We start from the raw sequence: 12,073 nt of genomic DNA, 5'->3' as shown, positions 1-12,073 counted from the left end.
CGAAAAAATACAACCAAATAAAACATAAAAAGAAGTTAAGTGCTTTCATCAAATGTTTGACTTCTTCAGAACTGTTAATTCCTGGCTTCCCAAGTTTAAAATACTATGTCTATCCAATCAGCTTACTACTAGAATCAACATCACTTCCTCCCAAATAATCAAAACATGTCAGTAATCAAACAGTTATATTTCAATGGTTTATAAATGCATAAGCATACATATAAAAAAAATGCTATCATATAGTCTAATAAAATACTACATAAAAACTACTAACAGGGCAAGTTACCAGATGATATAATGACTAATTTTTATAACATAAACAAATGTTTTAACCTCAAAAGCGAAGCTAATGAGATTATGTCATTAAGGCCTGGGGGGGAACAAGCATTCAGTCTGATCTGCCATTTTAATTCAATGAATTCTAAATAATCATCTACAGGTCCACCCCGAGGTCCCAAATCCACTTGTTCTAGTATGAAAAAACTAAAGGCATGGTTTTGTTGATTGCTAATATGTTTGTATAATGCATTATTCATGTTCATCTGCCTAATATCATACAGGTGTTGATAAATTCTGAGTCTCAATGCATTTTTAGTTTTTCCCATGTAGTAGTTTTTACATACTCTGCAGACAGCAATACAGACTACCCCCTAAGCATAACAATAAATTATCTTATTGTTGGTAATATATCCAAAATTTTTAAGCTTGAACTTATCGGTGTCCATAATAAATGGGCACTGGGGACATCTGCCACATTTAAAAGTACCCCCCGTAGTCAGGTCACACTGGCTTTTCTCGAGTAGCCCTTTAAGTGATGTGTCCCTCCTATATACTATCCTAGGCCTATTCCCTATTTTTTCCAGTACTTCACTATCAATATTAAAGATTTTCCAGTATTCGTATATCACGTGCTTGATATTATTAAAGTCAGAAGTATAAGTAAGTTAAGTGCACGTGAAAAATCTATGTTTTGTTGCTTCCCATTGTTCTGATTACTACTACCATGTCCTAATAATGCAGTAAAGTGTCCACCAATCCTCTTATTTTTAACCTCCTGAATAATATCCATAATAAAGGACTCAGGGTAACCCCTTCTCAGGAACATATTCAGCATTACATCACACTCGTTGGCAAAATCTTCAATGTCAGATACCATTCTGGCCAATCTGACATATTGGCCCTTTACAAGGGCCTTCTTTTGGTGCAATGGGTGCACACTGGTATAATGAAGTAAGATATTTGAATAAGTTGGTTTCCTGTATAATTGTGATGTAAAGCAACTGCTTGACATAGTCCTTCCTGATTGTTACATCTAAATAGTTGACATAGTCTAGTTCTTTTTTCATAGTAAATCTCAGGAAACTGGTAGTCCCATTGATATACAAAAAAAATCTATTCAGGTCATGTTCTGATCCATTCCAAAACGGGACAATATCATCAAGGTATCGCCCATACAATACCCATGAAGCCCTGTATTCAGAATTTAGCACAAACAGGTCCTCCCATTGTGCTAAAACCACATTAGCAAAAACTGGTGATCAGCATGCACCCATAGCAACACCTTGTCTTTGCCTAAACATATGGCCCTCAAATGTAAGGAAATTGTTTTCCAATATAATTTCCATGCAGGTCCGAATGGTCAGAATGGTCTCATGTTTAAGAGTAGTATTACTACACAAATAGTCGTAGAACCATTCCAGACCTAAGTCATGTGGAATGACTGAAAAAAGATCACATACATCAATAGTAACCAAAATAAGGTTCCTAACATCCCCACAAGAGGAGAAAACATACTTGATCTCATCATCACGAACATGGGATCAAAATGTTCAACACCGGAAGTATACCCCTCACTGGTGAGATCAGATCATAAACTAATCTCGCTGGAGGTCCTCATCCCGCCCCCACCTGAAACAAAAAAGACCACAGTGAAAAACTTCTCAAAAGCCGATTTCACACTTCTAAAAACTAGTGTGGTCTCCTTTAAGGCCCCTGAGCCAGTGGTAAACATTACTCAAACCGCTGAATCACTTACAAATGCCTTCTACCAGCACCTACAGGACTGCATGGATCAGGCAATCCCAAACAAAACTAAGACTCTCTGTACCAAAGGCAAGCGTCCAGTCTGGTGGACCCCAGCCATAAACAAGCTCTACAACAAAAGGAGGAAGCTACTACAAGATAGAGCAAAATCCTTGAAAGGTAAGACACCTTTGATCATTATAAGTAAAAACTAAGAGCTCTCATAAAATCATCCAAGGCAAATTTTGAGAGAAAAATCGCCAAGGACTCTAAAGAGAATCATAAGGCCTTCTTTAGCTATGTTAGAAACCTAGGAGGAAACTCCCAGATATGCTCAGAATTAGTTCAAAATGATGTGAAAATTACTGAACCTACACACATTGCCAACATACTGGCTGACAGGTTCAGTGCAAACTTCTCCCCTCCCCAAAGGAGAGATATCTATTCCAGAGGATTGTAGCCCCCAAACATCTCCAACGCCCAGGTGAGAACTGCCCTCACTAAGGCAAAAACACAGCATCCATGGGACCGGATGGTGTCCCCGGCTGTGTGCTTCATGAACTCAATGAGGAATTAAACCCACAGTTAGGACAGCTGTTTAATCTTAGCCTCACCTCAGGATACGTACCCAAGGAGTGGCGACGGCGACTGTGGTCCCACTTCATAAGGCGGTGCCTCCACAGACCCTGGAAATTACCGCCCCATTAGCTTGACAAGCCTTATCTGCAAAGCCATGGAGAGGATCATAATGGAACTCATAAATAAAGACATAGGGAACTTGCAGACTTTGGATCCAACTCAGTTTGGCTTTGTCAAAGGCAGATCCTGCCTCTTAAACTTGGTTGACTTTTTCGAGACAGTCACCAAGGCCATTGATGAGGGAAAGGCAGTCCATACAGCCTACCTCGACCTGGCAAAGGCCTTCACACAATACCCCACTCAGGTATCATCGAAAAACTCATCAGCTTGAATGTAAACCCATACATCACAAGATGGGTTGCAAACTGGCTAAGTGACAGAACCCACAGGGTCAGAGTTGCTGGAGCCATGTCAGACTCAAAGCCTGTCACAAGTGGTGTCCCACAGGGCTCAGTCCTGGGTCCACTCTTGTTCGGCATCTACTTTTCTGAAGTACAAGCAAACACAGGAGGGTTATGGCTGACAAAGTTTGCAGATGACTGCAAACTGGGCCATAGTCGAAAACACATCTGACACAGATATCCTCCAGAAGGGCCTCACAGAAATGGATAACTGGTGCCAGAGCCATGGCCTGAAGTTAAACGCCAAAAATGCATAGTCATACCCTTTGGGAAAAACAAGGCTACCCCTAGCTACCATATAGGTGGCAATCCACTGAGCACAGAAAAAGTCATCAGAGATCTGGGGACCCAGGTTGACAGTAGCCTTTCGTTTGACACTCATGTTGCTAAAGTAGTTAGGAAAACCTTCTATATCACCCACCTGATCATGAAGGGATTCACATCTAGATCAAGGGAGGTCATCGTCCCCTGTACTCATCACTTATTAGACCTATGATTGAGTACAATGCCCCGTTCGGAATGTATCTGACCAGACACCTGCTGCAGCTTGAAAGGCCCCAAAAGTTCCTCACCAAAAGGATAAAGGGTCTCAAAAATATGTCTTATGCTGCCCGACTGAAAGAACTCCAGCTCTATTCAGTCTCATACCGCTTGCTCAGAGGTGACCTGTGCCTGACATATAAGGCCATGTCAAACCCAGATTTGATGAATATGCTTCACCTCAAAAACTCTAGAGCCCTCAGAACCACAAGGGCGGCAGACTTAAACCTTGACACGGTTATAAATAGAACGTGCTGGAGGGACAGATTCATCACCCAGAGACTCCCTATGCTGTGGAACAAAATCCCGGTACATGTGAGGCAGAGCACCTCTCTGGTCTTGTTCAAGAGGAATCTTGACCAATGGATGGGAGATTGCAGATATACCCCAGGGATTACTTCAGCGTCACTGCTTGACAGAGGCACAGCAAAATGATAGGCATAGTTTTTATTCAAACTAAAGGGGTGGGGAAAGCCACATAACTATGGGCTAGGCTTATAAATGCCCTTGGGCAGATAGCCTAGTATGAACCTATGAACCTATCATATAAGCCTTGATTGACTTTCCTGAGGAAGTCCCATGAGTCCTTTATTATAGTTGCATGGCTCTCAAGGACATTTTTCACTTGACTATCAACGTATTTAGCTATACTAAAAGTTTTAGACGCCTTGGCATCTACTATAGGCCGTAGCGGTGGGTTGGATAAGGATTTATGGATTTTTGGCACACCGAATATAGTAGGTATTCTGGGGTGCTCAGTTATAAGATAGTTGTAGGTGTCTAAGGTGATTTGGCCATTCAAGAGAAGTTGCTCAAGTTCTAAATCTATATTGCAGTATGTTATATTTAATTCATTACGTGAGGCCTCAGACTAGACTTCGCTGTATAATAAATCAAACATTCTAATGTTATATTCGTCAATGTTCATCATATGTTCAACCAAGGCTCCGTCTTGTTGGTAAAGTTGCCCTGCATCTGCATTTCTTGGTTTTTGACTGCTTGGATTGTTTTCGCTTGGTGTTCTATATAGACACAATCACTTTGTTTATAAGCTGTGCAGTATAAAAGGACTTTCTTACAACAATGGACACATGTTGTTCAAAAATTATGTCACAGTCCACATAAGTTCTCAAATCCTGAACAACTGTTTCAGTTCTCAGGGGTGTATTGTTAATGTGGTAGTTCCCTGGGATAAATGACTTCCTAAATAATAATACAATAATGTATTTTTTGGCATTTAGTTTCAGTCCATGATTTTGGCACCAGTTATTTATTTGAGACAAACCTTCTGCAGGACGGTAAACTCATTTGGGGATTCAATGACTGCTCCTATTTTGCAGTTGTCTGTAAACTCAGTTAGCTGGAACTCTTTGGTATTTGCTTTTTCTTCAGAAAAATAGATGAAAAAAAAGGAGAGGTCCCAGCACAGAGCCTTGGGGCCTCCACTAGTGACTGATCTCTTTGTGGAAGTAACTTCCCCTATTTTGACTTCCTGCATCCTATCTGTGAGCCAGATGGCACTTCACTGGATGACATAGGGGTTTATTCTCAGCTTATTTAGCTTTTCCATTACTGAGTGGGAATTGTGTCAAAAGCTTTGGCCAGGCCAAGGTATGCAATATGTACCATTTTGCCTTCATCCATTGCTTTGGTGACCTTTTCAAAAAAATCCACCAGGTTGAGTAAGCATAACCTGCCTTCTGACGGCCACCCTCTAGAAGGAGTTCTATCAGCACCGATGTGCCTTGACTCCGAAGCCAACCACATATCCGAGTTGTTGAATGCTAAGGCCCCAAGAGGTAGAGATGGGTTGAAAAAGATTGGTATTGACCTATCCCCTTGAATCACAACACCAACACTTTGGCTCAGAGACTCTCCTCTATCTGAACGTATTGGTATCAGATAGATGTGATATCGAAGTAACTAAGACTGTTGATGCTGACAAAGGTGCCTCAGTGTGGAAGAGAACCAGGGAATCTGATTCCTAGGTAGGGTGGACTGGTGCTGGAGAAATAACAGGAGGATATGTTGGACCAATACTCGGTATATTCCCAGTGAATGACACCAAGAGAACTCCTAGCTGGAGTGGCATCTTGAGAAACTCCTCAATATCCTGTTGACATCCTGTTCGGTAAAGCTGTGGGACAGAGGGTGGTCTAAAATATCTCCTTTCTTGGAGAATAGGAGAATGGAGCCTCAAGCTCACTGGTTCCAGTGAGAATCAGGGACAATGAGAATACGATCTGAGCCAGGAGGCTGTCAGATCTGATCTCCGATCTGATTTCAGATCTGGTCCAATCAGTGTAATTGGATCCGGAGAACATTTCCTGGATACTTCAGGTAAAGATTTGTCACTCTTGTCAGATTTATCTTTGTATTTGTCTTTTTCTTTTTTGTTCACTTTCTCCTTAGCTTTGGTCTGAGACTTGTTTGACTTGGAAGAAGGAGAAATGTTGCTCATAGAAGAGGATCCTGCAGATGATGAGGCCCCTATCTGTGGGGGAAGAAAACTTTTAACTGTTAATTTCTCCCTGTCTAAAGAGCCCTAGCACTGTATAACGTGCAAGATTGGCAATCAATATCTAAATGAGAAGCCCCCAAACAGTGCACACAGAGTAAATGGGGGTCTTTGGAGGGTAGCTTGTGCCTCAGTTAAGTACACTTTTTAAAGTGCCCAAAAACACAAAATTCAGTTCCAATAAGGCAGTATACTTAGGCAGTGGTGTCTGTGAATTACACCACTAAAAATGCACTCGTCAGTCCACAAAGGTAGCAGCAAGAACCGTTTTAATAAAACAGATTAAAAAAAGACAACGTTGAGCGCTTTCATCTATGTCAAATAGACTTCCTCAGAACACCATACATTTAAAAAGTGCGGCTTATATACTCTCCCACACATTATACTAATTGCATAATTAAGTTCAGTTTACTAAAAAAATCTTTAACCCTCTAACTGCTACCTCTAGAGTACCAACCTAATTGCACCCTGTGCACATAGAACTTGTTCAAGTCAATGTATTTTACATATCCACAATGGTGAATGCACTAATCTTAGACATATTAAATATTAAGAATATTCACAAAATACAAATAAATCAGCTGTAAAAGCCACAAGCCATGATGACTGAATTGAAAAATAATAAATAATAATAAATGGTAAAATGTACAGATGATGGCAAAATATCACCACAACTTTTTGGACTATTTAAAGAAACTAAATTCTATTATCATCCAACATTGGCTTAATAGAAATGTATTCGTTTAAACCAGGGAAAACAGTGGCGTTGAGTTTAATTTGCCACCATACCTCTCTCTCACCTATTTTTTTTCTTTATGTTCCCCCCTCTGGCATTAACTAGTACTACTTCTAATATCCCAAATATAAACTTGTCACAAGTCTTACTGGTCATCAAGTGTTTACTTAGTGCATTTTTCTCATCTCCCTTTTTGATACAATAATAATGATCATAAATTCTATTACTGAGACATCTCTCCGTTTTTCCTACATAGTAACAAGTACATTTTGTGCAGGTTGCTAAATATACTAAGTGAGATGTTCTACAGTTTCCTTTCATAAATTTAATATTTGTAGAATTAGTGTCCTGCAAAACTAATGAAATTCTGCCATCAATATATCTGCACTGGTTACAATTACCGCATTTTACTGTATCTTTTGTACCATCCTTGTAATCTACTCTACCTTTTTTCCTTTCTAATTCCATCTTTAAGTTGCTAGCATTACTATATACAAACCTAGGCCTGTCCCCCATTGTTTCTAAAATGTCCTTATCCACACTAAAAATGTTCCAGTGCCTTTCCATAATTGCCTTGATGTCATTAGTATTGTACCCATACTGTAGTATACATGCCCCTGTATATTTTTTCTCTACAGCCTGATGCACATTAGTCTGGCCTGTAGAAACCTCCTCACTTATGCCCAGAATGGCCTGATATCTGGTATTTCTATTACTAATCACATATTGTCTTAATTCAGTGATCAAACTATCAGGGTACCCTATACCACTAAACATATTTCCAATCAAGTCCAATTCAATTTCCAAATCAGGTATTTCAGAGGTCATTCTGGCCGCTCTTATAAATTGACCTTTTATAATACTTTTTTTCTGTTTGTAAGAGTGGCAACTGTTAAAATGTAGATATGAGTTGCTGAATGTATTTTTTCTGTGTATTTTTGATGTAAACCTCTCATTCATTACAGTTATCTCACTGTCTAGGTAAGATATAGATTTTCTACTCATATTAAAGGTGAATTGTAAGTACTCACACCTACTATTTAAATAAGCAATAAACTCAGATAATTTTTCTACACCCCCATTCCAAATCAAGAACAGGTCGTCTAAGAATCTGGTATAAATGTCTATATATTTCCACCAGTCACTGTTAAATATATGCTCTTTCTCCCAATTAAGCAAAAATAAGTTGGCGAATATCGGGGCGCAAGCCGCCCCATCGCCACCCCTTTGCATTGCCTGTAGTATTCTCCTTCAAAATACACATAGTTGTATTTTAATACAATGTCTACAAATTCCATAATAAGATCTTTTCTGTCATTGTCAGCAACTCCTAGTTCGTCCATACTACTCCTGAATCTACTTAGGCCCTCATCTATGGGAATACTGGAGAAAAGATCTACCACATCAATGGTCACCATGATAATGTCAGGTTTACATAAATTAGGTGTCAATCTTCTCAAAAAATCCCATGAGTCCTTTAGTAAATGATGGACTTTATCATAACTAGATTTTAACCATTTGTCCACTGCCTTTCCAAACACAAAAGTTTTAGACCTGTTCCCTGAAATAATTGGACGGAAGGGGGGATCCAGAACGTTTTTGTGCACTTTAGGTATACCTACTATTGTGGCAATAATGGGGTCATTTACCTTTAAGTAGTTATACAAATCTGCTTCAATTCTTTCATCTATGAACAAATCTTCTAGAACTAAATCAATTTTGTGATATCCTATATTGACTTCGTTAATAGAAGAGACGTCATAATTCCCTGAGCTGATTAGCATCATATTGATCTTGTTGTTGTACTCAGTAGTGTTGTACAATACTGTTCCCCCACCCTTGTCTGGCTTCATGATTCGTATTTTGTTGTTACTCTTCAAATCCTTCAATAACTTGTACTGCTCATAATTGAGATTGTAACTTATCTTATTCTTAATACAAGTATTGGAATACGTATACATATCATCTATAACCAGTTTTTCATAAATCGCCAGTAAGCTATTAAGAGGGGGAGTGTAAGTACTTCTAACTCTAAATTCACTGTTTTTAAAGCACTTGTTCCTATATAACAATTCTAAATTCAGTTTCCTGATATATTTTTTGAAGTCAATGATGCTTCTAACTACATTAAATTTTTTGTATGGGATGAACTTCATCCCTTTTGCAAACAACTCAAAATGTTCCTTATTAATAACAATATTTGTATAATTAAAAATATTGTATTCCCCCATACTGTAGTGCACATCATTGTGCCTTAAAATGTTCTGTCCAATCTCCTTCCCGGTAGTCTTGGAAAGACATGCTGTTGTCTTTCTTTCTGTTCCCTCAACCTGTGGGTATTTCTGTCTTTCCATCCTTCTTGGTCCCATAGTTTGTCTCCATCTTCTAAAAAATTCTCATTCCTAATCTGGTAACTGTTAGATTTGGTGTTAGTATGTGTATGTTTATAATAAACAGGCTGTTTTTCATAATATTCACCCTCATGTGCCTTGTTCCCATTCCTAACAGTCTTATTACTTTTAAAAGAAGCTTTACTATTTCTGTGTTCCCACTTATAAGCTTCTTTATTTGCATATTGGTCCCTATCTCTCCGCATTTTCTTGCATTTTCTATCAAACTGCTTGTCAATAATTTTTTCTACCCATCCAAACTGACTGTTATATAATGTCTCCATTTCATCAAACAGTACATCACTAATAATTTTCTCATTTAAAGCTTCCACTTCAGTTAAAAGTTTACATACTTTTTTGTCATTACAAGAAATGATGAATTTCATAAACTCCATACCAAAATTATTAAACATACTGTTACATTCATCAATATTTTCATCATTTAAATCAACACCAATGGGAACTTTAAAGAAACGGAGTCCCATAGGGACAATGTTAGTGTCCATACATTGTTTTAAATAACTGTTGTCTAATTGAATACTCTTTAGTAGCTTTAATTTACTACCAAAACTCGTAATGCATTCTTTTAATGTTGCATCTGAACTTCTGTTTGATTTATACTTATAGTGGTTGTTATTAATATTAAAGTCCACTTCATTTAACAAATATTTGTGAATGTCTCTCCCCACTTTACGCTTTGAGCCGTTACAATTATTGACAGTACCTGTAATAGCTCCATTGGAAGCCATAGCATAAGTCCTTTTTGGCACCATCCGTTTTGGTTTAGCTCCTAAATCTTGAAAAACGACCTCCGATCCTGTAGTTCCACAACTAGCATTGTTGTCGACACCATTTAATAACTTGTCTCCGGATCCATGAGAGGCTCGTCGGAACACATCTCTTTCATGACTGTTAGCCCTGGCTTCCCTCAGATTCGTGCGCTTCTCCTCTCTCCTCAAGGCGCGCGATGATGTCATAACGTGACCAGCACCATAGGGAGGCTCCCCTTGAGTTAACAGTTCAATTAAACGCGTTAATTCACCCTTGACTATCGCCATCTCCGACTGTAGTTTGTATATCTCATCCCGTCTGGGTGAGAAAAGAGATGGCATTTCATCCAGCGAGGCCATACTGCCAACGAATCACCAACTGAGTAAATAATAAAAAACAATAACTGGAACAGCAACACAAGTGCCCAAAAACACAAAATTCAGTTCCAATAAGGCAGTATACTTAGGCAGTGGTGTCTGTGAATTACACCACTAAAAATGCACTCGTCAGTCCGCAAAGGTAGCAGCAAGAACCGTTTTAATAAAACAGATTAAAAAAAGACAACGTTGAGCGCTTTCATCTATGTCAAATAGACTTCCTCAGAACACCATACATTTAAAAAGTGCGGCTTATATACTCTCCCACACATTATACTAATTGCATAATTAAGTTCAGTTTACTAAAAAAATCTTTAACCCTCTAACTGCTACCTCCAGAGTACCAACCTAATTGCACCCTGTGCACATAGAACTTGTTCAAGTCAATGTATTTTACATATCCACAATGGTGAATGCACTAATCTTAGACATATTAAATATTTTAAAGAAATGTGCATATAAAGAATATTCACAAAATACAAATAAATCAGCTGTAAAAGCCACAAGCCATGATGACTGAATTGAAAAATAATAAATAATAATAAATGGTAAAATGTACAGATGATGGCAAAATATCACCACAACTTTTTGGACTATTTAAAGAAACTAAATTCTATTATCATCCAACATTGGCTTAATAGAAATGTATTCGTTTAAACCAGGGAAAACAGTGGCGTTGAGTTTAATTTGCCACCATACCTCTCTCTCACCTATTTTTTTCTTTATGTTCCCCCCTCTGGCATTAACTAGTACTATTTCTAATATCCCAATATCAAGTGTTATATGCACTAAGTAAACACTTGATGACCAGTAAGACTTGTGACAAGTTTATGTTTGGGATATTAGAAATAGTACTAGTTAATGCCAGAGGGGGGAACATAAAGAAAAAAATAGGTGAGAGAGAGGTATGGTGGCAAATTAAACTCAACGCCACTGTTTTCCCTGGTTTAAACGAATACATTTCTATTAAGCCAATGTTGGATGATAATAGAATTTAGTTTCTTTAAATAGTCCAAAAAGTTGTGGTGATATTTTGCCATCATCTGTACATTTTACCATTTATTATTATTTATTATTTTTCAATTCAGTCATCATGGCTTGTGGCTTTTACAGCTGATTTATTTGTATTTTTTGAATATTCTTTATATGCACATTTCTTTAAAATATTTAATATGTCTAAGATTAGTGCATTCACCATTGTGGATATGTAAAATACATTGACTTGAACAAGTTCTATGTGCACAGGGTGCAATTAGGTTGGTACTCTAGAGGTAGCAGTTAGAGGGTTAAAGATTTTTTTAGTAAACTGAACTTAATTATGCAATTAGTATAATGTGTGGGAGAGTATATAAGCCGCACTTTTTAAATGTATGGTGTTCTGAGGAAGTCTATTTGACATAGATGAAAGCGCTCAATGTTGTCTTTTTTTAATCTGTTTTATTAAAACGGTTCTTGCTGCTACCTTTGTGGACTGACGAGTGCATTTTTAGTGGTGTAATTCACAGACACCACTGCCTAAGTATACTGCCTTATTGGAACTGAATTTTGTGTTTTTGGGCACTTGTGTTGCTGTTCCAGTTATCGTTTTTTATTATTTACACTTTTTAAAGGCTTGACAGTTAGACATGGTATAACACGCTGCAAAAAAACTCAGACTCCTGACAACTGTAATGCTACAC

The 12,073-nt window shown here is 38.1% G+C and overlaps 1 protein-coding gene across 3 annotated transcripts in view; it reads right to left on the bottom strand.

Moving 5' to 3' along the window:
* Positions 1–12,073, bottom strand: part of LOC122802621 (cyclic AMP receptor-like protein A) — a 3,720,933-nt gene that overhangs the window by 2,509,827 nt on the left and 1,199,033 nt on the right. The gene's annotated exons all lie outside the window — the stretch shown is intronic.

This window comes from Protopterus annectens, chromosome 5.part0 (genome assembly GCF_019279795.1).
Source record: "Protopterus annectens isolate FY-2018-M chromosome 5.part0, PAN1.0, whole genome shotgun sequence".
Lineage (NCBI taxonomy): Eukaryota > Metazoa > Chordata > Ceratodontiformes > Protopteridae > Protopterus > Protopterus annectens.
This window is presented reverse-complemented; position numbering and strand designations above follow the sequence as displayed.